General features: G+C 42.5%; 1 pseudogene; it reads left to right on the plus strand.

Moving 5' to 3' along the window:
* The first annotated feature begins 1,593 nt into the window (after window positions 1-1,593).
* Window positions 1,594-2,617, plus strand: LOC124968122 (olfactory receptor 7C2-like; annotated as a pseudogene).
* The last annotated feature ends 8,426 nt before the right edge of the window (window positions 2,618-11,043 follow it).

Here is an 11,043-nt window from a genome sequence, read left to right on the forward strand (position 1 = left end):
ATCCATTTGCCTCCTAAGTTAGATAAGCCAATCTCAAAAAACCAAAGGATGAATGATATCGCTAATAAGTGGATGATGACAGATAATGGCGGGTGGGAGGGGTTAGTGTTAGGAGTAGAGTTAGGGTTAGGGAGGGGAGCAAGAATGGAGCAAGGAAGGACTGTATAGAGGGAAAAGAGGGGTAGGAGGGTAGGGGGAAGGGAAAATATAACAGAATGAATCAAAAAATATTACCCTATATAAATTTATGATTACACAGATGGTATGACTTTACACCATGTACAAACAGAGAAACAACATGTATCTCATTTGATTACAATAAAAAAAATTTTTTAAAATTCCAAAAGCTTCCCAGATATAATCACAACTGTGAATATAATGTGGGGACAATCATTTCTAATAGCAATAAACTTAAAATATACTCAATATGATTAAAAAGAAATGAACATAATCCATATTTTCTTTTCAAAACCAGGAAAGTTTACCTATAAAGGGATTGAAATATCTGGAGGTAAATTCTCACTTCTGATATAAGAATCTGAATGTTGTAGTTTTAATCAGTTATTCACATGAAGGTGACAAAGGAAATACCTGAATCCTAAAGAACTGACAGAAGTCATCTGCAGATTATCATAGGAGAAAAAAACATAAAATTCACCTTACCTGTCTTCCTCATAAAGAAAACCAGGAAAGCAAGCATCCAGAATAAGAAATTATTGAACAGTCATTCCCCATGTGGAATATTTTAATGTGAGTTTTTTAATGTGCTTACATTTAGAAACTCTAGGATTTCTCTATTTAGATTTTCCATGATTCTTGAATCTATAAACTAAGAGTGATGATTAAAATAAAATAGAAAAAAAAATAGCAATAACAGAAGCTGTTGCTATTTCCTGCAGAAAGACCAACACACTCCACAGGATATGACATGCAATAATCACAGAAAGAAGCACAGTAAAATACAGATCCTTGCCATGACAGGGGATGGAGGAGTGCTGAGGGGTGCAGGTAAGCCCTGGAGCCCTGGTTCCCAAACAAGTGTGTGCATCTGAACCCCGCAAGGGCTTCCTAAGACATACTGGCTGCATCACACCTAGATTGTGAGGTTCAGGTGGTCAAGTGTGCATGAAAACGCACATTTCAGCAAGATTCCAGGTGATGCCCAGGAAGCTACTCCTGGGGACACCATTTGATAACCACTGACCTAGAGGCAGGTCTTCATTTGTTTGTTTGGGGGGTAAAAATGATAATTGAAACATTTCAGCAAAGAGATGCAATGATAATACAAAATAAATGATCTCTTGTGTTCCATTGGTTTCCATAAAAGACATTGGGGCTTCCTGGGGAATCCCTACTAGAAATGATTTCTATTATTTCTTTTTTTCTTTATTTTTGGTACCATGGTTTGAACCCAGGGGTGGTTAAACACTGATTCACATCCAGCTCCTTGTTATTTTTCATTTTGAGACAGCATCTCACTAAACTGCTGGGGATGGATCTCAATGTGCAGTCCTCCCTCTGCCTCCCAAGTCTCTGGCTGAAGTGAGTTTTGAGTTCCTTCTCTCCATCCTTCTGAGAAAACACACCAGCAACATGGAAAGAGGAAACCAAAGAGGAGCTGGAAACTTCATCCTCCTGGGATTCACGGATGACCCTGACCTGCAGTCCCTCCAATTTGGCCTGCTTCTCTCCATGTACCTGGTCACTGTGCTGGGGAACCTTCTCATCATCCTGGCCATCATCTCAGACTCCCACCTCCACTCGCCCATGTACTTCTTCCTCTCCAACCTGTCCCTGGCTGACATTGGTTTCACCTCCACCAGTGTCCCCAAGGCTCTGAGGAACATCCAGACGCAGAGCAGAGTTATCACCTTTGCAGGTTGCTTCTCACAGATTTGCTTTTTCTTTGTGTTTGGATGCCAGGACAATTTGCTCCTCACAGTGATGGCCTATGACCGCTTCGTGGCCATTTGTCACCCCCTGCACTATGTGTCCATCATGAACCCACGACTCTGTCAGCTCATGGCTCTGGGATCCTGGTTGATCAGTATCCTGGGCTCCCTCCCAAACACCTTGACCATTTTGAGGCTGTCCTTTTGCACAAACAGGAAAATCCCTCAATTTTTCTGTGATCCTTCCTGAAGTTCTGAAGATCGCCTGCTCTGACACCCTCATCAATAATATAGTCCTGTACTCTGTGGCCATCATCCTGGGTGTTTTCCCTCTCTCTGGCATCCTCCTCTCCTACTCTCAGATTTTCTCCTCCATCCTGAGAATCTCATCAGACAGAGGCAAGTACAAAGCCTTTTCCACCTGTGGGTCTCACCTGCTGGTGGTCTCCTTGTTCTATGGCACTAGCCTTGGAGTCTATTTCAGTTCTGTATCCACATCATCCTCTAGGATGAGTCTGATGGCCTCAGTGATGTACACCATGGTCACCCCCATGCTCAATCCTTTCATCTACAGTCTGAGGAACAGGGACATCAAGGTGGCCCTAGGTGACAGTCCTCAGCAAGATGGTGCCTCTCAGAGAGTGTTGATTCACGTCTCCCATGAGTCACAACGTGTCCCATACTGGAGACCACAGAACCTCCATGGCCCCCATCCAACACTGTAGCTACCTCTCTTGGTGCTTTTTAAGACATTTGATCTTTCCATCTTACTCTGGGATCATTCCAGTCTAAGGACAATTCATGATGGAACATATTCAATCACCTGTACACTAACCAAACAGTCATTGTTATATTTATGACTAGATCTGAGCTTTTTCTTTTCAGTTATCTACAGTGAGATATGGGCATTTGTATTTTTATTGATACATGATACTGGTATGTGTTTCTGGAGCACAGTGTGATGTCCCCATGCATGTGCACAACCTGTGATGATCAAATCAAGGTAATCGACATTTACTTCTGCTGAAAGGCTTGTCTTTTCTTCATACTCCTCTCTTCTAGTTTTCCGAAAATTATATAATCAGTTGTTTTGAACTATTGCTCTATAGTGCTATAGAATTTTAGAAGACATTTCACTCATAAAACTGGACTTTGCACCCTCTACCCAACCTCCTCCTCACCCTGCCTGATTTCCAGGGACCAATGTTGTACTCTTGACTTCTGTGACATCAACTTCACCCCCTTCCTCACATGAGCAAGAACTTGCAGTCATTGTTTTCTGGTCTTCTCGACTGACATATATCCTCAGAAGTGATGAGATGTGTATCTCCAGTACTAAATGAATGCCATCTTCAAATCTCATTTATATGAACATTTTCTGAGGTGATGTGAATAAATTAACTCAAAGTTTTCCTCTCTATATCAGACCTACTGTGCTTTACCTCACACCGACTGTGTTGAATCTTCTCTCATCCTCTGTACAGATTCCTCGAATTTGAGAACTGGCTCTTTCCCACCTTTGCAGCCACAATGCCTCATCCTATTATTGGAAAGGACATTTGTTCAGTGAATATTTGTCAAATGAAGTGAAAATTAGCTAGGCACAGGGTTAAATGTAAAATGGAATGTATCATAAAATACACAGCAGCCAGGAAGCATTGAAAGTTCCTCTCCCAGGAACAAAGTATAAACCTAAAGCTATGCCCCTGGTGTCCTGGTTCCTCCAGCCATACCCCACCTGCCTAAGGTTGTCACCCAGTCAGTCCATATTAACGGGATTAATCCACCAGTGAGGATACCAATCCATGATCTAATCACTTCACACCTGAACATTCCTGTCTTGTACCACACCTGAGCTTTGGGAGACACCACATATCCAAACCACAGCACTACTTTGAATCCTTAGTGAAGATGAGCATCTTTTCATGGTTTTGAGTTATTCTGCATACCTGTTTTACTGAAGTACGGCCAGCACAGTGGCACATATTCAGGTGACAGGTGATGGCTCTACAGACGCATGCAGTGCATCAAGAGCTCCTGCATTTGTTCTTTCTGTATTTTGGCTCCCCTCCTTGAATCATACAGCATAATATATGTTTTACTCTAATCGACTTAAGCAGTGTATATATCTACAATATCATGTTTTATAATGTGTAATATGTTCTAAATACATTCCCTAGGTTTCTATTTTTTTTTCTCTTCTTAAATCTGGACATATACTCGTTCAATATGTTTAAATTCATCTGTTATATTCTCAGTTCCCTTCACTGATTTTTCCATATTGGTAGGTGCTCAGAAGTTTTATGTATATTCTCTTCTAAAGTCTACTACAATTTAAGATCTTTCCTACAGCTTCCTTTAATTATGATTTTTGGTGTTTAGAAAGGAATTTAGTTTATCTTGATTCAATGAATAAATAGTTATCCAAGCACCATTTATTTCAAAATCTTTTTCAGGGCACTAATTTTGATACAACTAATACAAATCTTAATTTTATTGGATTTGCATTTCCATATTCTACTGAATTTAAAAAATTATTTAGAGAGAAACTAAATATGCAATGTCTAGATGGATACAGATTTATACATACTTTCATAACAAGATGGAAAATGTTCCAGCATGCTCCTCTACCTAAAAATTATCTTGCCCAATTTTTCTTTGTGGAAAGCACACCTAAGCTGCCATTCCAACATGCCTTCTCAACTCTGCTTCATAGACACCATGAGTTGGCCAGGGGTAGTGGTTGACCAGCTTAAAATAAGAATGTGGGTATTGCCATGTATGGTCATTTCCTCTTGCTGCTGGATCATATTACAACAAGCTTGGGAGATTAAAATGTTGTGGGGTGCAAGTTTAAGAACAGACTGATCTCCACTGAGAAGTCGCAATCTGAGAGTCTTTATTAGCTGGCTGGCTAACTGTCTCACACAATTCCCAAAATGTCTATTGGGAGAACAGCTCCAACCAGAGGGTTGCAGGGATTTTTATACCATAAGTCAGTACATCAATCATAAGTGTCTGTTGCTATGATTCAAAACTACAAGCATCATGAGAGCTAAAATTATAAGCAGAAGGGGAAGTGGCTCAAAATGACCTTTGTTGGGTACAAGTTAAAGAATGGTACTAACATCCAATCATTGCTGACATGGTACATTGTCCAAGAAAAACAGGAATCAAAAAGGGAAGATTTTTACATTATATAAGAATGATCATTTTGTGTTGCCAAACATGCTGTACAAAGCAACCGTTGATGGGTACACAGACAGGGTGTTCCCTTGGAAGAAGCATTTCCTACATAACAGGGCGTCTCAGGGTAAAATGGAGTCTGTTTAGTCATTGTCCATATCGCCTGGCCTATTACATTTCCATGGAGTCAAATATGTCAACCTGTCACAAAAAGAGCACCAATGAATTGTTTTACAGCTCATAAGCCTGGTAGTCCAGAATGGGTAACACTGGGATGAAATATGGTGTCTGTGTTCCTTCAGGAGGGTGTGAGGTATTGTCATGGTTTGAATCTGGAGTCACCCCCAAAGCACATGTGTTGGAAGCAGGATCCCCAGTGCAGTAAGGCTCAGAGGTTCAGCTTTTAATCAGTAGCTGAATGTGGGGTTACTGACCTCTTCACTGGATGTTATGGCTTAGCAATGAGGTGTCCCCAAAGGTTCACATGTGAGACAATGCAGGAAAGTTAGAGGTGAAAATACTGGGTTGTGACAGTTTGAACCTAATCAGTGCATTAATCCCCTAGTGGGGACTAACAGGGTGGTATCTGTAGTCAGGTAGAGTGTAGTTGGAGGAGATGAGTCATTGGAGGTGTGCCTTTGGGCATATATTTTGCTTTTGGTGAGCAGAGTCTCTCTCTCTCTCTGGTTCCTAGTGCCATGTCCTGAGCCACTTTCCTCCACCACACTGTTCTGCCATGGTGTTCCACTTTGGGCCAAAGGCAATGGAGCTGCTGTCTATGGACTGAAATCTCTCAAATCACAAGCTCCAGTATAAACATCTCCTCCTCTAAAATTGTTCCTGTCACATCTTTTGATCAAAGCAGCAAAAAATCTAATTAAAACAGTGCATGAATACACTTGATGAGTTAATTCATTGGTACTTGAATGCGCTACTTGGAAGAGGGATCTAGATTGAGGAAGTAAGTCACTGGGGTGTGACCTGGAAGGGTTCACCCTCTCCCCATCTGCTTTCATGCTCCCTTTCTCTCTCTGCTTCCCAGCTACCATGTGCTGAGTAGCTTTCCTCTGCCACACCCTTCCACCATGTCTCTCCCTGGAGTAGCTAGGAATGAACTGAATCCTCTGAACCATGGTGTTAGAGTTGAGCATATTCCTCATGGCACTGATCTGGCTTACAGTCTGACTCATAGTGATACTGGACAGATGTCAGATGAGGGGACCTGGGCAGTGGCCAAGGCACTGAGAGCTGAATCATAGGCATACATGGAGGGCATACAGCTCTGGAATCCAGGACAGTAATGGTGTTGGTGCAGGGTGCAGCCACCTCCACTGACACATTGGTAACAGTGTGTCAGATGAGGATGTGGTGAAGCAGCCAGTGATCCAGGTCTGGAGGACCCAGGCCTCCACAGACTTACAGATGCTTTCGGATCCCTCAAGGAATAGCTCTCTACAGCAACTGACCCACTGTCTAGCATACAGTCACATGCACTGAGATCTCATCTCTGCATATGACAGTGCAAACTACCTCACCATGACAAGAGTCCACTATCTGAAATGTGTCCATGCCCAGTTAAGCCATGGGACATGATCTGGACAGAGGGATTCTAACAGGTGGCAGCAACATCATGGGAGTCAGGAATCTGGCTGGGTGTGGGAGGATATGGCATCTTTTCCAAAGTGACTCCACAGCAGTCAGTTCCTTAGGGGAAGAGAACCTCAGAACCACATCTCCCTCTCTAGAGTTCCCCAGGGTAAAGAGTCATTGGTGATGTCATGGGCAGAAGGTGCTGGTGTCCTCTGTGGGGCAGGCTGCTATCAATCACCATGGATCCTACTACATGGGTGCAACAGATAGCTTCTGCTTTTCTTCTTTCTTCCTTTTCTTCATCTCCTATCATTTCTATGATCCTTCCTAAGTAAACATTGTCTTTTTTTATCCACCATGTATCTCATGTTCTAAAGGACTCTTGGGTCCACCTTCAACTTTCCTGCGTTGTAGATAGCAGTCTCCACCTGGCTTGGGTGAGCTGGTGGAGGCAGGGGTGCCTTTATAAACCATCTTGATGATGTCATGCATGAAAGGTGTTCATAAAATAAAGGCCTATCCTCCCCTCAAACACCCAGGATCACTAACAATGAAAGTCACACCCTCCCAGTCACCTAGTAGTCTACCTGAGAAGTTCCTGCCTCCCACTCTGATTCACATCCTAATTCTTTAACCCAAATCATATGCATACAGGACAGAGATGGGTCATAAGTCCTTGCACAGCTGTTACATTGGAAACACAGACTTGGCCCTGTGATCTACAACATCAGAAGGGAGAAGGCAGACTATGTGTCACAATACTCAGGACATTGCTAAAATGAGTACATAGGAGTTCTCCCTAGAACAATAAGTCCTGATACATGGACAATAAAAAGACTTGACCACATTGTTATCAAAAAGGGGTCATTTCACTTTGCACTATGTGAAGTTCTCACATGATTTTTTTTTCTTTGAATTCAACATTAGATGTCATCAGCCTGTTTCCTGCAGGTTTATTTTGTAAAGACGAGTCTCTGTAGCATGTGTGGAGCAGGGGATGGCATCTTTCATGGGAAGAGGAGAATGGAAGTGGATCTAGTAACACAACATAGATCAGGTGTATAGATATCCTGGAACACATGGGCATTGGGAGCCCCATGGTAGGTCTTCCCTTCTGTTGAGAAGGACTCACCTGTTGAATACTGCTTCACACTAAACTGTCCCCCCAAAATAATAATCTGTGTCCTAGTGTTATATTTTTTCGAATTATTCTTTAAATGCTTGATTTGTGGTGTGAAGATCAGTGTCTTGTGAATTGTAAAAGATGGTCCACACTCTCTGCACTGAAGTATTGAGGACCATCCACTCAGCTTGTTTGGAAACTGTAAAGTTCTAGGTGCCTGGTAGGTCAGAATTTGGGTGACTATATGAGAGAGAGTGGAGCAACTGAGGCAAAGGGCAGTGCACCACACAGCAACCAATCAAATGGGCAGGAAAATTCCACTGATCCTTAACTCCAGTTGTCATTCAGCAGGACACCTGCCCATTTCAGCCTATAAAGATCCTGGGCAGCTGGGACCATGTGTCATTTGATTTTTCTCTGGCTCCCTACCCTGACTTGCACCCTGTAGGGCTGGGAATTTTACCCGAGAGCCAAATTCCAATAAAGCTTGCTTCAGCCACTTTCTGTCCGATTTTATTTGGCCACTAGCCATGTCCCCGAGCTTACATTTGGTGCCAAAACCTGGGAGGGTTTTTGGGCTTCCCCGATCAGGGTTGAGGTCCACACCCTCCCTTAGAATAACCAGGAGATTCCATTCTGTTCTGCTCAACTCTGCTCCATTCTGCTCCATCCCATTTTCCTTTATCCAGCATCAGACAGGGTAAGTTCCCTGGGGTTTTTCCATTTGCCTTTCCAATCTTTACCCTCCGATCTGCAAGGGGCCTGTCTGTTACATGTGCCACAAACTCCCCGTCCATTCCTTTTTGGCTCTGGTCACAGTGGAGATGTCCCAGCCTCCAGTTAGCCCCCTCATTTCCATTCTGAACCCCCAAAAGTCAAAAGATGTTTTGCTTTTGACCCATCCACTGTTTTTCCAGTGTACACAAGCTAAAATTGAGAAGCCTTTTTCTGCTTCTGTACATCTATCTGGGTAATGTTGGATGGCTAATGGGAAATACAGATAGCTCATTGGACCTCAAAACTCTTTTGGGCTGTCTCTACTGTAATTTCACTAAACTGGGACTAACCCAAGACTTATGGGTAAATGGCTAGTTTTTATTCGACCTGTGGCCTGGCCTCAGTATGTTTTAGATCTCAAGATGGCCACCAAATGGCATTCATGACCATTTGCAAGCTTTTCTTTTTGGAATTCGGCATTCGTGCTGTTTCTTCTACCTGTTCCACCACCCAAGTTCTCCTCACTGTGGCAGGCCCCAAACCCCACCCCCTCCATGATCTGGCCAGAATTCCCTCTCCTCTTCCTGTCCTCCTCCTGCAAACCCGCCCCCTCCTCCTGCAGATGCAGCTCCTCCTCCTCTTCCTCCTCAGACCCCTCCCACCACCTAACACAGAGCTTCTTTCTCCTCCAGAGGTGGCTGGGGCAGACAGCATTGTGCAAATCCAAGTTTCCTTCTCACTCTCGTTCCCAGATTGAGAAACATTTAGGGTCTTTCTCTGCTGACTCCTCTACTTATATTAAGGAATTTAGATATCGTTCTCAGACTTATGATCTCACTTAGCATGTCTTTCTTCGGCTCTCACCCCAGACTAACCTCCCAGCATCCAACAGACACGACAAGGTCTTGCCAACCAAGACTACATAATGGACATGACTCTCCCCATAGGTGCAAAAAAAAAAAAAAAACTTTTACCAGAACTCCAACAAAATATAATTAACAGCCATGTCATTTTTCCAGGACTCTTCTTTGATTTTTTCCCTTAAATTCTATATTTTTTGAGCTCATAATATTGATGTTTTGATCAGCCCTATTTTTACTGAACTTGAGTTTTTGAGTATCTGTTACATTGCAAAGGTAATCTCACCTACAAAAAATACAAGGCCTTTTGTGTTATGAGTATATTATGTTGTCTACTTTGTGTCCAAAAATCATGTACATATCATGACTTACCTCACATGTCTCCAGGTGGCCAAGTTTAAAAATGTTAATTGATATTAATCATTTGTTTCTAGAACTTATCTCCATCAGAAAAGAGACCACAAATACTGTTCAATATACCTATCTGATATCTTGGTTTTTACAGTAAAATAAGGATTTGACATGTGTGGGATTACTCAAATACATTTCTTGGAAACATCTAATTAATGTACAGGGTGTTGCCACTGGCCTCCTTGTGCAACCAACTGGACCTTCCTACAGACTGGTGGCATATCTCTCCAGGCAGCTTGATTCTGCTGTTCGTGGTGGCTACCATGTCTCAGAGCACTGGCAGCAGCAGCTGAATTAACCAAGGAAGCTCTAAAACTCACCCTACTCTAACCAATAACTGTGTTTTCCACCCATTGACTATAGGACCTCGTAAGTCATGAATCCCCTCCACTCCCACAGGTGCTGGAGGCTCTATGTTCACCTTGTGGAGACCTCTTCAATTATCCACTCCCCTCACCTAACCTAACCATTTTTGTAGATGGCAGTTCTGTGCTGGGTCCCAATGGACGCTGTAGAGCCGCTTATGCTGTAGTCACCGCTGCCTCAGGTCTGGAAGCCAACTGCCTTCTAGAAGGGACCACTTCCCAAAAAACCAAATGCTTTGCTTTGATTAGGGCTCTAATTCTATCCAAAGGTAAACAGGTTAACATCTACACCGATTCCAAATATGCCTTCTTGATTGCTCACTCACATTCAGTTATTTGGAAGGAACGCAGATTTTTCACCACAAAGGAGTCACCAGATAGGAAAAAAAAAAAAACAGAAGGTTCTAAGTATGAGGATGTATTCAGTAGAGGGTAAAAGAATGTTTCTGGGTAAGAAAGTTCTTGTGTGATGAAATATATGAGGGTCAAAGTAAGTGCTAAGAAAGTCTGAGTAAGTAAAGGGCAAATTTCAACAAGTTTGCATGTAACTAAGTTGGTTATATGTATGTGAGACAATCAGTTAAAGCTATTTAAGATTTTTCCTAAGGTTAAATACTAATGTGTTGATATAAACGAAGTTTAATCTATATGTTAAAATGACAAGGATTCCTTTTAAAACACTAATTTACCCTTGATATTGTGTCTGTTAAGTTTTATACTTTATAAACTTCTTAAAATGACATCTAAGAAAGAGTGTGATGCACAATAGCAAAAATGGGACAACAGTAACTGAGATTGGGGTCTCTGATGACCTCATGGCTGTGGCATGCCTGGTGCCTGGGAGTGTTCCTGTGTAGGAGCACAAGATGCCTAATTACTGTGGCAGTGCCCTCCCTGGG

The sequence above is a fragment of the Sciurus carolinensis genome, chromosome 17 (assembly GCF_902686445.1).
Source record: "Sciurus carolinensis chromosome 17, mSciCar1.2, whole genome shotgun sequence".
NCBI classification, from domain to species: domain Eukaryota; kingdom Metazoa; phylum Chordata; class Mammalia; order Rodentia; family Sciuridae; genus Sciurus; species Sciurus carolinensis.